Genomic DNA, 17,668 nt, shown 5'->3' with positions numbered 1-17,668 from the left:
ACTACTAGTGAACCATGGCATTATGGAGACTCACTAACACTTTACTCCGCGAAGTTTGCTCCTAGTGATTGGCCAATTATTTCGGGCAAAGGAATATTTATATTGCACCGAATTCCAATTATCAGACAAGTAATCACACAAATCTAAGAATTCCTTAAAACGGGGCGCTATAACCAAAGCGCATACTCCAAATTTATTACAATATGATCAAGTCGAAATTAATATGAAACTTACACGTTCCATACTGTTTCGTGAATTTTGATAATGAAATTAAAAATATGGAACGCTTCACGAATTTGCGTGTCATCCTTGCGCAGGGGCCATGCTAATCTTCTCTGTATCGTTCCAATTTTAGTATATGTACTGCCGAAGCAAGTACGATATACCATACCTGTTAATTTCCTTATTAAATGCATTTTCACGTAACATTTAAAGGAGAGGTACATGTACATTTGCATAACCGTGCACAGCGGGAAAACGTTGCAAAACGTTGGAGCAGTTAACTTCCTTTATTGCCGGTGGGGAAATATTCCAGGATGTCAAAAATAAAATAAACATACACATAAAAACCTTATTAAAATTACGTTGCTAGCATGAGTTTCATTTGCCATATAGCCTAATTTGAAACCACACGAACAAAAGAATCATTTACAATATTTTAAACATTCAAACACGGTCGTTAAGTTGACCAAAACGTAGATCTCTTTATTCTCCACTTACATTAATGGTTCTTCGTCTAGATGCATTCTGCGCCATATGCCGTTATCTAGGTAGTCCGAATAGAATATGTTTCTTTTCTTGCGGAGACATTTAGGCATAACAAAATGTGTGATTTTACTGCGCCGGCATACATCTGAAGCGTACTTTCGTGACAGAAAAAGTCGAGGCCACTCCAACTGCGCAGTGACCGCAATTTGATTACAATTATATCTCCACTGGCCCACGTGAAGCTCTGAGAAGAACCGCTTAGGGGTCATGTTCCGGTGACATACGTTATTAGCATAATCGCTAATTTTATCAGCCAATCAGATGAAGGCTTTTACCTTGGCGTTTGGGAGACTGATTAGTACGGCAGAAGCTCATCAATGTGTTCCCAACGATTTGGTTTACTTTTTGAAATTGTATGAAAGCGGCATTTCCCTTGGCTAATTCAAAGGTCTCCAGAACATGGCCCCTAAGCGGTCGCTTTCAGAGCTTCACGTAGGACAGTGGAGATCTCATTCACATGAGACTGCAGTGACTGAGAAGCTGCAAATAAAAACAAGTAGTTCGTTGATTCGCATCCGCTCGGTTGATCTAACCTGGTTCACGGCCGCTATGAAGCTACCACCAATATGTGTCATTTTACGTAAAATTACTATAGGCGACCAGTCATCTTCGCTAGCCAAGGTTTCCATATCTTAAGCCTATCTACACCTTGGCGGATGGAGCAGGCATTTGTGTGCTTTGGGCGTGTGAATTTAATTGCATGCAGAGGAAAACCACCGCATCCTACCAAACCTAAATTGTTCAAGTTTGAACCTGTTCCTAGATGATCGAGACAAGAGGAGCACACAACTTAAATCGACCCATACATACGCAGTTGAACACTGTCGGTCTGTGCTTGTACAAATACACATCACTCAAATACACCTGTAATGGCTTTTCTTTGGTACGTTGTCATACCTTCGATGTTAAACTTCCAAAGAATCCTTTTGAAGTAAATTGCCTCCACCCTTTTCGGCCCATCTACAATGTACCACGGTTACACGCTATTGATTAGTTGGCATTACATCCCAAGGGAGGCAACTCACGAAATCCAGTAAATGTCCCTAGGACAAAGCACTAATATATCTGCTCGATCCGCCAAGGTGTAAATTGGGTTAACATATCGGAACCTTGGCTAGCGAAGATGGGGACCAGTTCATGTTGGAAAAAGTCGAGTGGCAGCTAAACGTTGTAAGTTTCGGTGTTTTTGAAAACACGTCACTTCTATTTAGGGGGCGCTCTACAGATATTATGAACTTATAAGAAAACGATTGGTGTATGGTGTAGTTGCTTACATAGGCAACATGCTCAGTGAGAGAATATTGGCATATTTCTGTGTTACGTTAATGTGCTGTGACTGAAATTTCTTTGTATATTGTCTCAAAATACCCCTCCCTCACAACAACAGCAACAAAAAAAAAAAAAAAAAAAAGACAAAAAAAAAAAAAAACACAAAACCTTACTGGTACTTATTTTCTTTGAAATACATTTCAACCGTATGCGTTGTGAGTTGGGGATATTTCTCTTCTCCCGAACATCGCTGGATTTAAATTTTTTTAATTGTTCTATACGGCAAAGTAACATAATCAAGAACACATTTACGCTAAATTGAAATGCAGAATATATTACAAGCCAGGGGTCATTACTTGACCGAGCGGTGTCAGACACTAGCGTGATACCCGATAGAAGTCATAAGTTTACCCCAAATTTACAAAGACTTCCATACAACTTCAGTTGTAAATTATAAAGCCCAACGTGTCCATTATATGCATACATTTTACTTTAATCAATGCAAGACCACAGAGCTCACAACCTGCCAAATATATACTGTTACACGCACACGGGTATTTACTTGACCGAGCGGTTGTCAAACCCTGGCGCGATTCTCGCTAGAAGTCATAAGTTTCCCCGACTTTCCAAAGACTTCCATACAACCTCAGTTGTAAATCAGAAAGCCCGACGTGTCCATTCTATACCTAAATTTTCCTCTAATTAATGCAAGACCACGGATAAACCAAACTGTCAACTATCTATCAACCGTACATCTGCGTGTTTTGGCTTCATTATGTTTCCGCACCACCAACCGTTCACGCCTTAGAACATATATGAGTACTCCCTAACAATGGGAACTATTTTAACTCCGCCACCTTAGGCCAGTCAATGTATGCTTTCCAGGCACATTTCGCCGATATAACTGCACCATATTCGCCCGCATGGCGACATAAACGGTCTCTGCCAAGTCCCTTTTTATTTATGCCCTTGTGTAATTTACCGGTTTAATACCGTAAGTGCTGTCCTTGCAGTCACGCTACCAATGTATACCACTAGATTTCAATATGTACTATTTTACTCCAGGGACATTCATTCGGTTTTGGTCGCAATTCACTACTAGTGAACCATGGCATTATGGAGACTCACTAACACTTTACTCCGCGAAGTTTGCTCCTAGTGATTGGCCAATTATTTCGGGCAAAGGAATATTTATATTGCACCGAATTCCAATTATCAGACAAGTAATCACACAAATCTAAGAATTCCTTAAAACGGGGCGCTATAACCAAAGCGCATACTCCAAATTTATTACAATATGATCAAGTCGAAATTAATATGAAACTTACACGTTCCATACTGTTTCGTGAATTTTGATAATGAAATTAAAAATATGGAACGCTTCACGAATTTGCGTGTCATCCTTGCGCAGGGGCCATGCTAATCTTCTCTGTATCGTTCCAATTTTAGTATATGTACTGCCGAAGCAAGTACGATATACCATACCTGTTAATTTCCTTATTAAATGCATTTTCACGTAACATTTAAAGGAGAGGTACATGTACATTTGCATAACCGTGCACAGCGGGAAAACGTTGCAAAACGTTGGAGCAGTTAACTTCCTTTATTGCCGGTGGGGAAATATTCCAGGATGTCAAAAATAAAATAAACATACACATAAAAACCTTATTAAAATTACGTTGCTAGCATGAGTTTCATTTGCCATATAGCCTAATTTGAAACCACACGAACAAAAGAATCATTTACAATATTTTAAACATTCAAACACGGTCGTTAAGTTGACCAAAACGTAGATCTCTTTATTCTCCACTTACATTAATGGTTCTTCGTCTAGATGCATTCTGCGCCATATGCCGTTATCTAGGTAGTCCGAATAGAATATGTTTCTTTTCTTGCGGAGACATTTAGGCATAACAAAATGTGTGATTTTACTGCGCCGGCATACATCTGAAGCGTACTTTCGTGACAGAAAAAGTCGAGGCCACTCCAACTGCGCAGTGACCGCAATTTGATTACAATTATATCTCCACTGGCCCACGTGAAGCTCTGAGAAGAACCGCTTAGGGGTCATGTTCCGGTGACATACGTTATTAGCATAATCGCTAATTTTATCAGCCAATCAGATGAAGGCTTTTACCTTGGCGTTTGGGAGACTGATTAGTACGGCAGAAGCTCATCAATGTGTTCCCAACGATTTGGTTTACTTTTTGAAATTGTATGAAAGCGGCATTTCCCTTGGCTAATTCAAAGGTCTCCAGAACATGGCCCCTAAGCGGTCGCTTTCAGAGCTTCACGTAGGACAGTGGAGATCTCATTCACATGAGACTGCAGTGACTGAGAAGCTGCAAATAAAAACAAGTAGTTCGTTGATTCGCATCCGCTCGGTTGATCTAACCTGGTTCACGGCCGCTATGAAGCTACCACCAATATGTGTCATTTTACGTAAAATTACTATAGGCGACCAGTCATCTTCGCTAGCCAAGGTTTCCATATCTTAAGCCTATCTACACCTTGGCGGATGGAGCAGGCATTTGTGTGCTTTGGGCGTGTGAATTTAATTGCATGCAGAGGAAAACCACCGCATCCTACCAAACCTAAATTGTTCAAGTTTGAACCTGTTCCTAGATGATCGAGACAAGAGGAGCACACAACTTAAATCGACCCATACATACGCAGTTGAACACTGTCGGTCTGTGCTTGTACAAATACACATCACTCAAATACACCTGTAATGGCTTTTCTTTGGTACGTTGTCATACCTTCGATGTTAAACTTCCAAAGAATCCTTTTGAAGTAAATTGCCTCCACCCTTTTCGGCCCATCTACAATGTACCACGGTTACACGCTATTGATTAGTTGGCATTACATCCCAAGGGAGGCAACTCACGAAATCCAGTAAATGTCCCTAGGACAAAGCACTAATATATCTGCTCGATCCGCCAAGGTGTAAATTGGGTTAACATATCGGAACCTTGGCTAGCGAAGATGGGGACCAGTTCATGTTGGAAAAAGTCGAGTGGCAGCTAAACGTTGTAAGTTTCGGTGTTTTTGAAAACACGTCACTTCTATTTAGGGGGCGCTCTACAGATATTATGAACTTATAAGAAAACGATTGGTGTATGGTGTAGTTGCTTACATAGGCAACATGCTCAGTGAGAGAATATTGGCATATTTCTGTGTTACGTTAATGTGCTGTGACTGAAATTTCTTTGTATATTGTCTCAAAATACCCCTCCCTCACAACAACAGCAACAAAAAAAAAAAAAAAAAAAAAGACAAAAAAAAAAAAAAAAACAAAACCTTACTGGTACTTATTTTCTTTGAAATACATTTCAACCGTATGCGTTGTGAGTTGGGGATATTTCTCTTCTCCCGAACATCGCTGGATTTAAATTTTTTTAATTGTTCTATACGGCAAAGTAACATAATCAAGAACACATTTACGCTAAATTGAAATGCAGAATATATTACAAGCCAGGGGTCATTACTTGACCGAGCGGTGTCAGACACTAGCGTGATACCCGATAGAAGTCATAAGTTTACCCCAAATTTACAAAGACTTCCATACAACTTCAGTTGTAAATTATAAAGCCCAACGTGTCCATTATATGCATACATTTTACTTTAATCAATGCAAGACCACAGAGCTCACAACCTGCCAAATATATACTGTTACACGCACACGGGTATTTACTTGACCGAGCGGTTGTCAAACCCTGGCGCGATTCTCGCTAGAAGTCATAAGTTTCCCCGACTTTCCAAAGACTTCCATACAACCTCAGTTGTAAATCAGAAAGCCCGACGTGTCCATTCTATACCTAAATTTTCCTCTAATTAATGCAAGACCACGGATAAACCAAACTGTCAACTATCTATCAACCGTACATCTGCGTGTTTTGGCTTCATTATGTTTCCGCACCACCAACCGTTCACGCCTTAGAACATATATGAGTACTCCCTAACAATGGGAACTATTTTAACTCCGCCACCTTAGGCCAGTCAATGTATGCTTTCCAGGCACATTTCGCCGATATAACTGCACCATATTCGCCCGCATGGCGACATAAACGGTCTCTGCCAAGTCCCTTTTTATTTATGCCCTTGTGTAATTTACCGGTTTAATACCGTAAGTGCTGTCCTTGCAGTCACGCTACCAATGTATACCACTAGATTTCAATATGTACTATTTTACTCCAGGGACATTCATTCGGTTTTGGTCGCAATTCACTACTAGTGAACCATGGCATTATGGAGACTCACTAACACTTTACTCCGCGAAGTTTGCTCCTAGTGATTGGCCAATTATTTCGGGCAAAGGAATATTTATATTGCACCGAATTCCAATTATCAGACAAGTAATCACACAAATCTAAGAATTCCTTAAAACGGGGCGCTATAACCAAAGCGCATACTCCAAATTTATTACAATATGATCAAGTCGAAATTAATATGAAACTTACACGTTCCATACTGTTTCGTGAATTTTGATAATGAAATTAAAAATATGGAACGCTTCACGAATTTGCGTGTCATCCTTGCGCAGGGGCCATGCTAATCTTCTCTGTATCGTTCCAATTTTAGTATATGTACTGCCGAAGCAAGTACGATATACCATACCTGTTAATTTCCTTATTAAATGCATTTTCACGTAACATTTAAAGGAGAGGTACATGTACATTTGCATAACCGTGCACAGCGGGAAAACGTTGCAAAACGTTGGAGCAGTTAACTTCCTTTATTGCCGGTGGGGAAATATTCCAGGATGTCAAAAATAAAATAAACATACACATAAAAACCTTATTAAAATTACGTTGCTAGCATGAGTTTCATTTGCCATATAGCCTAATTTGAAACCACACGAACAAAAGAATCATTTACAATATTTTAAACATTCAAACACGGTCGTTAAGTTGACCAAAACGTAGATCTCTTTATTCTCCACTTACATTAATGGTTCTTCGTCTAGATGCATTCTGCGCCATATGCCGTTATCTAGGTAGTCCGAATAGAATATGTTTCTTTTCTTGCGGAGACATTTAGGCATAACAAAATGTGTGATTTTACTGCGCCGGCATACATCTGAAGCGTACTTTCGTGACAGAAAAAGTCGAGGCCACTCCAACTGCGCAGTGACCGCAATTTGATTACAATTATATCTCCACTGGCCCACGTGAAGCTCTGAGAAGAACCGCTTAGGGGTCATGTTCCGGTGACATACGTTATTAGCATAATCGCTAATTTTATCAGCCAATCAGATGAAGGCTTTTACCTTGGCGTTTGGGAGACTGATTAGTACGGCAGAAGCTCATCAATGTGTTCCCAACGATTTGGTTTACTTTTTGAAATTGTATGAAAGCGGCATTTCCCTTGGCTAATTCAAAGGTCTCCAGAACATGGCCCCTAAGCGGTCGCTTTCAGAGCTTCACGTAGGACAGTGGAGATCTCATTCACATGAGACTGCAGTGACTGAGAAGCTGCAAATAAAAACAAGTAGTTCGTTGATTCGCATCCGCTCGGTTGATCTAACCTGGTTCACGGCCGCTATGAAGCTACCACCAATATGTGTCATTTTACGTAAAATTACTATAGGCGACCAGTCATCTTCGCTAGCCAAGGTTTCCATATCTTAAGCCTATCTACACCTTGGCGGATGGAGCAGGCATTTGTGTGCTTTGGGCGTGTGAATTTAATTGCATGCAGAGGAAAACCACCGCATCCTACCAAACCTAAATTGTTCAAGTTTGAACCTGTTCCTAGATGATCGAGACAAGAGGAGCACACAACTTAAATCGACCCATACATACGCAGTTGAACACTGTCGGTCTGTGCTTGTACAAATACACATCACTCAAATACACCTGTAATGGCTTTTCTTTGGTACGTTGTCATACCTTCGATGTTAAACTTCCAAAGAATCCTTTTGAAGTAAATTGCCTCCACCCTTTTCGGCCCATCTACAATGTACCACGGTTACACGCTATTGATTAGTTGGCATTACATCCCAAGGGAGGCAACTCACGAAATCCAGTAAATGTCCCTAGGACAAAGCACTAATATATCTGCTCGATCCGCCAAGGTGTAAATTGGGTTAACATATCGGAACCTTGGCTAGCGAAGATGGGGACCAGTTCATGTTGGAAAAAGTCGAGTGGCAGCTAAACGTTGTAAGTTTCGGTGTTTTTGAAAACACGTCACTTCTATTTAGGGGGCGCTCTACAGATATTATGAACTTATAAGAAAACGATTGGTGTATGGTGTAGTTGCTTACATAGGCAACATGCTCAGTGAGAGAATATTGGCATATTTCTGTGTTACGTTAATGTGCTGTGACTGAAATTTCTTTGTATATTGTCTCAAAATACCCCTCCCTCACAACAACAGCAACAAAAAAAAAAAAAAAAAAAAAGACAAAAAAAAAAAAAAAAAAAAAACCTTACTGGTACTTATTTTCTTTGAAATACATTTCAACCGTATGCGTTGTGAGTTGGGGATATTTCTCTTCTCCCGAACATCGCTGGATTTAAATTTTTTTAATTGTTCTATACGGCAAAGTAACATAATCAAGAACACATTTACGCTAAATTGAAATGCAGAATATATTACAAGCCAGGGGTCATTACTTGACCGAGCGGTGTCAGACACTAGCGTGATACCCGATAGAAGTCATAAGTTTACCCCAAATTTACAAAGACTTCCATACAACTTCAGTTGTAAATTATAAAGCCCAACGTGTCCATTATATGCATACATTTTACTTTAATCAATGCAAGACCACAGAGCTCACAACCTGCCAAATATATACTGTTACACGCACACGGGTATTTACTTGACCGAGCGGTTGTCAAACCCTGGCGCGATTCTCGCTAGAAGTCATAAGTTTCCCCGACTTTCCAAAGACTTCCATACAACCTCAGTTGTAAATCAGAAAGCCCGACGTGTCCATTCTATACCTAAATTTTCCTCTAATTAATGCAAGACCACGGATAAACCAAACTGTCAACTATCTATCAACCGTACATCTGCGTGTTTTGGCTTCATTATGTTTCCGCACCACCAACCGTTCACGCCTTAGAACATATATGAGTACTCCCTAACAATGGGAACTATTTTAACTCCGCCACCTTAGGCCAGTCAATGTATGCTTTCCAGGCACATTTCGCCGATATAACTGCACCATATTCGCCCGCATGGCGACATAAACGGTCTCTGCCAAGTCCCTTTTTATTTATGCCCTTGTGTAATTTACCGGTTTAATACCGTAAGTGCTGTCCTTGCAGTCACGCTACCAATGTATACCACTAGATTTCAATATGTACTATTTTACTCCAGGGACATTCATTCGGTTTTGGTCGCAATTCACTACTAGTGAACCATGGCATTATGGAGACTCACTAACACTTTACTCCGCGAAGTTTGCTCCTAGTGATTGGCCAATTATTTCGGGCAAAGGAATATTTATATTGCACCGAATTCCAATTATCAGACAAGTAATCACACAAATCTAAGAATTCCTTAAAACGGGGCGCTATAACCAAAGCGCATACTCCAAATTTATTACAATATGATCAAGTCGAAATTAATATGAAACTTACACGTTCCATACTGTTTCGTGAATTTTGATAATGAAATTAAAAATATGGAACGCTTCACGAATTTGCGTGTCATCCTTGCGCAGGGGCCATGCTAATCTTCTCTGTATCGTTCCAATTTTAGTATATGTACTGCCGAAGCAAGTACGATATACCATACCTGTTAATTTCCTTATTAAATGCATTTTCACGTAACATTTAAAGGAGAGGTACATGTACATTTGCATAACCGTGCACAGCGGGAAAACGTTGCAAAACGTTGGAGCAGTTAACTTCCTTTATTGCCGGTGGGGAAATATTCCAGGATGTCAAAAATAAAATAAACATACACATAAAAACCTTATTAAAATTACGTTGCTAGCATGAGTTTCATTTGCCATATAGCCTAATTTGAAACCACACGAACAAAAGAATCATTTACAATATTTTAAACATTCAAACACGGTCGTTAAGTTGACCAAAACGTAGATCTCTTTATTCTCCACTTACATTAATGGTTCTTCGTCTAGATGCATTCTGCGCCATATGCCGTTATCTAGGTAGTCCGAATAGAATATGTTTCTTTTCTTGCGGAGACATTTAGGCATAACAAAATGTGTGATTTTACTGCGCCGGCATACATCTGAAGCGTACTTTCGTGACAGAAAAAGTCGAGGCCACTCCAACTGCGCAGTGACCGCAATTTGATTACAATTATATCTCCACTGGCCCACGTGAAGCTCTGAGAAGAACCGCTTAGGGGTCATGTTCCGGTGACATACGTTATTAGCATAATCGCTAATTTTATCAGCCAATCAGATGAAGGCTTTTACCTTGGCGTTTGGGAGACTGATTAGTACGGCAGAAGCTCATCAATGTGTTCCCAACGATTTGGTTTACTTTTTGAAATTGTATGAAAGCGGCATTTCCCTTGGCTAATTCAAAGGTCTCCAGAACATGGCCCCTAAGCGGTCGCTTTCAGAGCTTCACGTAGGACAGTGGAGATCTCATTCACATGAGACTGCAGTGACTGAGAAGCTGCAAATAAAAACAAGTAGTTCGTTGATTCGCATCCGCTCGGTTGATCTAACCTGGTTCACGGCCGCTATGAAGCTACCACCAATATGTGTCATTTTACGTAAAATTACTATAGGCGACCAGTCATCTTCGCTAGCCAAGGTTTCCATATCTTAAGCCTATCTACACCTTGGCGGATGGAGCAGGCATTTGTGTGCTTTGGGCGTGTGAATTTAATTGCATGCAGAGGAAAACCACCGCATCCTACCAAACCTAAATTGTTCAAGTTTGAACCTGTTCCTAGATGATCGAGACAAGAGGAGCACACAACTTAAATCGACCCATACATACGCAGTTGAACACTGTCGGTCTGTGCTTGTACAAATACACATCACTCAAATACACCTGTAATGGCTTTTCTTTGGTACGTTGTCATACCTTCGATGTTAAACTTCCAAAGAATCCTTTTGAAGTAAATTGCCTCCACCCTTTTCGGCCCATCTACAATGTACCACGGTTACACGCTATTGATTAGTTGGCATTACATCCCAAGGGAGGCAACTCACGAAATCCAGTAAATGTCCCTAGGACAAAGCACTAATATATCTGCTCGATCCGCCAAGGTGTAAATTGGGTTAACATATCGGAACCTTGGCTAGCGAAGATGGGGACCAGTTCATGTTGGAAAAAGTCGAGTGGCAGCTAAACGTTGTAAGTTTCGGTGTTTTTGAAAACACGTCACTTCTATTTAGGGGGCGCTCTACAGATATTATGAACTTATAAGAAAACGATTGGTGTATGGTGTAGTTGCTTACATAGGCAACATGCTCAGTGAGAGAATATTGGCATATTTCTGTGTTACGTTAATGTGCTGTGACTGAAATTTCTTTGTATATTGTCTCAAAATACCCCTCCCTCACAACAACAGCAACAAAAAAAAAAAAAAAAAAAAAGACAAAAAAAAAAAAAAAAACAAAACCTTACTGGTACTTATTTTCTTTGAAATACATTTCAACCGTATGCGTTGTGAGTTGGGGATATTTCTCTTCTCCCGAACATCGCTGGATTTAAATTTTTTTAATTGTTCTATACGGCAAAGTAACATAATCAAGAACACATTTACGCTAAATTGAAATGCAGAATATATTACAAGCCAGGGGTCATTACTTGACCGAGCGGTGTCAGACACTAGCGTGATACCCGATAGAAGTCATAAGTTTACCCCAAATTTACAAAGACTTCCATACAACTTCAGTTGTAAATTATAAAGCCCAACGTGTCCATTATATGCATACATTTTACTTTAATCAATGCAAGACCACAGAGCTCACAACCTGCCAAATATATACTGTTACACGCACACGGGTATTTACTTGACCGAGCGGTTGTCAAACCCTGGCGCGATTCTCGCTAGAAGTCATAAGTTTCCCCGACTTTCCAAAGACTTCCATACAACCTCAGTTGTAAATCAGAAAGCCCGACGTGTCCATTCTATACCTAAATTTTCCTCTAATTAATGCAAGACCACGGATAAACCAAACTGTCAACTATCTATCAACCGTACATCTGCGTGTTTTGGCTTCATTATGTTTCCGCACCACCAACCGTTCACGCCTTAGAACATATATGAGTACTCCCTAACAATGGGAACTATTTTAACTCCGCCACCTTAGGCCAGTCAATGTATGCTTTCCAGGCACATTTCGCCGATATAACTGCACCATATTCGCCCGCATGGCGACATAAACGGTCTCTGCCAAGTCCCTTTTTATTTATGCCCTTGTGTAATTTACCGGTTTAATACCGTAAGTGCTGTCCTTGCAGTCACGCTACCAATGTATACCACTAGATTTCAATATGTACTATTTTACTCCAGGGACATTCATTCGGTTTTGGTCGCAATTCACTACTAGTGAACCATGGCATTATGGAGACTCACTAACACTTTACTCCGCGAAGTTTGCTCCTAGTGATTGGCCAATTATTTCGGGCAAAGGAATATTTATATTGCACCGAATTCCAATTATCAGACAAGTAATCACACAAATCTAAGAATTCCTTAAAACGGGGCGCTATAACCAAAGCGCATACTCCAAATTTATTACAATATGATCAAGTCGAAATTAATATGAAACTTACACGTTCCATACTGTTTCGTGAATTTTGATAATGAAATTAAAAATATGGAACGCTTCACGAATTTGCGTGTCATCCTTGCGCAGGGGCCATGCTAATCTTCTCTGTATCGTTCCAATTTTAGTATATGTACTGCCGAAGCAAGTACGATATACCATACCTGTTAATTTCCTTATTAAATGCATTTTCACGTAACATTTAAAGGAGAGGTACATGTACATTTGCATAACCGTGCACAGCGGGAAAACGTTGCAAAACGTTGGAGCAGTTAACTTCCTTTATTGCCGGTGGGGAAATATTCCAGGATGTCAAAAATAAAATAAACATACACATAAAAACCTTATTAAAATTACGTTGCTAGCATGAGTTTCATTTGCCATATAGCCTAATTTGAAACCACACGAACAAAAGAATCATTTACAATATTTTAAACATTCAAACACGGTCGTTAAGTTGACCAAAACGTAGATCTCTTTATTCTCCACTTACATTAATGGTTCTTCGTCTAGATGCATTCTGCGCCATATGCCGTTATCTAGGTAGTCCGAATAGAATATGTTTCTTTTCTTGCGGAGACATTTAGGCATAACAAAATGTGTGATTTTACTGCGCCGGCATACATCTGAAGCGTACTTTCGTGACAGAAAAAGTCGAGGCCACTCCAACTGCGCAGTGACCGCAATTTGATTACAATTATATCTCCACTGGCCCACGTGAAGCTCTGAGAAGAACCGCTTAGGGGTCATGTTCCGGTGACATACGTTATTAGCATAATCGCTAATTTTATCAGCCAATCAGATGAAGGCTTTTACCTTGGCGTTTGGGAGACTGATTAGTACGGCAGAAGCTCATCAATGTGTTCCCAACGATTTGGTTTACTTTTTGAAATTGTATGAAAGCGGCATTTCCCTTGGCTAATTCAAAGGTCTCCAGAACATGGCCCCTAAGCGGTCGCTTTCAGAGCTTCACGTAGGACAGTGGAGATCTCATTCACATGAGACTGCAGTGACTGAGAAGCTGCAAATAAAAACAAGTAGTTCGTTGATTCGCATCCGCTCGGTTGATCTAACCTGGTTCACGGCCGCTATGAAGCTACCACCAATATGTGTCATTTTACGTAAAATTACTATAGGCGACCAGTCATCTTCGCTAGCCAAGGTTTCCATATCTTAAGCCTATCTACACCTTGGCGGATGGAGCAGGCATTTGTGTGCTTTGGGCGTGTGAATTTAATTGCATGCAGAGGAAAACCACCGCATCCTACCAAACCTAAATTGTTCAAGTTTGAACCTGTTCCTAGATGATCGAGACAAGAGGAGCACACAACTTAAATCGACCCATACATACGCAGTTGAACACTGTCGGTCTGTGCTTGTACAAATACACATCACTCAAATACACCTGTAATGGCTTTTCTTTGGTACGTTGTCATACCTTCGATGTTAAACTTCCAAAGAATCCTTTTGAAGTAAATTGCCTCCACCCTTTTCGGCCCATCTACAATGTACCACGGTTACACGCTATTGATTAGTTGGCATTACATCCCAAGGGAGGCAACTCACGAAATCCAGTAAATGTCCCTAGGACAAAGCACTAATATATCTGCTCGATCCGCCAAGGTGTAAATTGGGTTAACATATCGGAACCTTGGCTAGCGAAGATGGGGACCAGTTCATGTTGGAAAAAGTCGAGTGGCAGCTAAACGTTGTAAGTTTCGGTGTTTTTGAAAACACGTCACTTCTATTTAGGGGGCGCTCTACAGATATTATGAACTTATAAGAAAACGATTGGTGTATGGTGTAGTTGCTTACATAGGCAACATGCTCAGTGAGAGAATATTGGCATATTTCTGTGTTACGTTAATGTGCTGTGACTGAAATTTCTTTGTATATTGTCTCAAAATACCCCTCCCTCACAACAACAGCAACAAAAAAAAAAAAAAAAAAAAAAGACAAAAAAAAAAAAAAAAACAAAACCTTACTGGTACTTATTTTCTTTGAAATACATTTCAACCGTATGCGTTGTGAGTTGGGGATATTTCTCTTCTCCCGAACATCGCTGGATTTAAATTTTTTTAATTGTTCTATACGGCAAAGTAACATAATCAAGAACACATTTACGCTAAATTGAAATGCAGAATATATTACAAGCCAGGGGTCATTACTTGACCGAGCGGTGTCAGACACTAGCGTGATACCCGATAGAAGTCATAAGTTTACCCCAAATTTACAAAGACTTCCATACAACTTCAGTTGTAAATTATAAAGCCCAACGTGTCCATTATATGCATACATTTTACTTTAATCAATGCAAGACCACAGAGCTCACAACCTGCCAAATATATACTGTTACACGCACACGGGTATTTACTTGACCGAGCGGTTGTCAAACCCTGGCGCGATTCTCGCTAGAAGTCATAAGTTTCCCCGACTTTCCAAAGACTTCCATACAACCTCAGTTGTAAATCAGAAAGCCCGACGTGTCCATTCTATACCTAAATTTTCCTCTAATTAATGCAAGACCACGGATAAACCAAACTGTCAACTATCTATCAACCGTACATCTGCGTGTTTTGGCTTCATTATGTTTCCGCACCACCAACCGTTCACGCCTTAGAACATATATGAGTACTCCCTAACAATGGGAACTATTTTAACTCCGCCACCTTAGGCCAGTCAATGTATGCTTTCCAGGCACATTTCGCCGATATAACTGCACCATATTCGCCCGCATGGCGACATAAACGGTCTCTGCCAAGTCCCTTTTTATTTATGCCCTTGTGTAATTTACCGGTTTAATACCGTAAGTGCTGTCCTTGCAGTCACGCTACCAATGTATACCACTAGATTTCAATATGTACTATTTTACTCCAGGGACATTCATTCGGTTTTGGTCGCAATTCACTACTAGTGAACCATGGCATTATGGAGACTCACTAACACTTTACTCCGCGAAGTTTGCTCCTAGTGATTGGCCAATTATTTCGGGCAAAGGAATATTTATATTGCACCGAATTCCAATTATCAGACAAGTAATCACACAAATCTAAGAATTCCTTAAAACGGGGCGCTATAACCAAAGCGCATACTCCAAATTTATTACAATATGATCAAGTCGAAATTAATATGAAACTTACACGTTCCATACTGTTTCGTGAATTTTGATAATGAAATTAAAAATATGGAACGCTTCACGAATTTGCGTGTCATCCTTGCGCAGGGGCCATGCTAATCTTCTCTGTATCGTTCCAATTTTAGTATATGTACTGCCGAAGCAAGTACGATATACCATACCTGTTAATTTCCTTATTAAATGCATTTTCACGTAACATTTAAAGGAGAGGTACATGTACATTTGCATAACCGTGCACAGCGGGAAAACGTTGCAAAACGTTGGAGCAGTTAACTTCCTTTATTGCCGGTGGGGAAATATTCCAGGATGTCAAAAATAAAATAAACATACACATAAAAACCTTATTAAAATTACGTTGCTAGCATGAGTTTCATTTGCCATATAGCCTAATTTGAAACCACACGAACAAAAGAATCATTTACAATATTTTAAACATTCAAACACGGTCGTTAAGTTGACCAAAACGTAGATCTCTTTATTCTCCACTTACATTAATGGTTCTTCGTCTAGATGCATTCTGCGCCATATGCCGTTATCTAGGTAGTCCGAATAGAATATGTTTCTTTTCTTGCGGAGACATTTAGGCATAACAAAATGTGTGATTTTACTGCGCCGGCATACATCTGAAGCGTACTTTCGTGACAGAAAAAGTCGAGGCCACTCCAACTGCGCAGTGACCGCAATTTGATTACAATTATATCTCCACTGGCCCACGTGAAGCTCTGAGAAGAACCGCTTAGGGGTCATGTTCCGGTGACATACGTTATTAGCATAATCGCTAATTTTATCAGCCAATCAGATGAAGGCTTTTACCTTGGCGTTTGGGAGACTGATTAGTACGGCAGAAGCTCATCAATGTGTTCCCAACGATTTGGTTTACTTTTTGAAATTGTATGAAAGCGGCATTTCCCTTGGCTAATTCAAAGGTCTCCAGAACATGGCCCCTAAGCGGTCGCTTTCAGAGCTTCACGTAGGACAGTGGAGATCTCATTCACATGAGACTGCAGTGACTGAGAAGCTGCAAATAAAAACAAGTAGTTCGTTGATTCGCATCCGCTCGGTTGATCTAACCTGGTTCACGGCCGCTATGAAGCTACCACCAATATGTGTCATTTTACGTAAAATTACTATAGGCGACCAGTCATCTTCGCTAGCCAAGGTTTCCATATCTTAAGCCTATCTACACCTTGGCGGATGGAGCAGGCATTTGTGTGCTTTGGGCGTGTGAATTTAATTGCATGCAGAGGAAAACCACCGCATCCTACCAAACCTAAATTGTTCAAGTTTGAACCTGTTCCTAGATGATCGAGACAAGAGGAGCACACAACTTAAATCGACCCATACATACGCAGTTGAACACTGTCGGTCTGTGCTTGTACAAATACACATCACTCAAATACACCTGTAATGGCTTTTCTTTGGTACGTTGTCATACCTTCGATGTTAAACTTCCAAAGAATCCTTTTGAAGTAAATTGCCTCCACCCTTTTCGGCCCATCTACAATGTACCACGGTTACACGCTATTGATTAGTTGGCATTACATCCCAAGGGAGGCAACTCACGAAATCCAGTAAATGTCCCTAGGACAAAGCACTAATATATCTGCTCGATCCGCCAAGGTGTAAATTGGGTTAACATATCGGAACCTTGGCTAGCGAAGATGGGGACCAGTTCATGTTGGAAAAAGTCGAGTGGCAGCTAAACGTTGTAAGTTTCGGTGTTTTTGAAAACACGTCACTTCTATTTAGGGGGCGCTCTACAGATATTATGAACTTAA

At 40.3% G+C, this 17,668-nt stretch overlaps 6 non-coding genes across 6 annotated transcripts; all 6 read right to left on the bottom strand.

Annotated features, from left to right (window-relative positions):
• Positions 1-272: 272 nt before the first annotated feature.
• On the bottom strand, positions 273-379 carry LOC149769204 (U6 spliceosomal RNA). The gene has a single exon (XR_016419348.1). It is a non-coding gene; the product is annotated as a U6 spliceosomal RNA (small nuclear RNA).
• A 3,024-nt stretch (positions 380-3,403) lies between these two features.
• On the bottom strand, positions 3,404-3,510 carry LOC149769203 (U6 spliceosomal RNA). Its single transcript, XR_016419359.1, has one exon. It is a non-coding gene; the product is annotated as a U6 spliceosomal RNA (small nuclear RNA).
• Positions 3,511-6,535: 3,025 nt separating this feature from the next.
• On the bottom strand, positions 6,536-6,642 carry LOC149769202 (U6 spliceosomal RNA). The gene has a single exon (XR_016419358.1). It is a non-coding gene; the product is annotated as a U6 spliceosomal RNA (small nuclear RNA).
• A 3,025-nt stretch (positions 6,643-9,667) lies between these two features.
• On the bottom strand, positions 9,668-9,774 carry LOC149769201 (U6 spliceosomal RNA). The gene has a single exon (XR_016419357.1). It is a non-coding gene; the product is annotated as a U6 spliceosomal RNA (small nuclear RNA).
• A 3,025-nt stretch (positions 9,775-12,799) lies between these two features.
• LOC149769200 (U6 spliceosomal RNA) lies at positions 12,800-12,906 on the bottom strand. Its single transcript, XR_016419356.1, has one exon. It is a non-coding gene; the product is annotated as a U6 spliceosomal RNA (small nuclear RNA).
• A 3,026-nt stretch (positions 12,907-15,932) lies between these two features.
• LOC149769199 (U6 spliceosomal RNA) lies at positions 15,933-16,039 on the bottom strand. The gene has a single exon (XR_016419347.1). It is a non-coding gene; the product is annotated as a U6 spliceosomal RNA (small nuclear RNA).
• Positions 16,040-17,668: the final 1,629 nt, after the last annotated feature.

Source organism: Sinohyriopsis cumingii, unplaced genomic scaffold (genome assembly GCF_028554795.1).
Source record: "Sinohyriopsis cumingii isolate HCF-2022 unplaced genomic scaffold, ASM2855479v2 utg004354l, whole genome shotgun sequence".
Taxonomy (NCBI): Eukaryota; Metazoa; Mollusca; class Bivalvia; order Unionida; family Unionidae; genus Sinohyriopsis; species Sinohyriopsis cumingii.
Note: the sequence above shows the minus strand (reverse complement) of the source record. Positions and strands in the feature narration are given on the sequence as shown.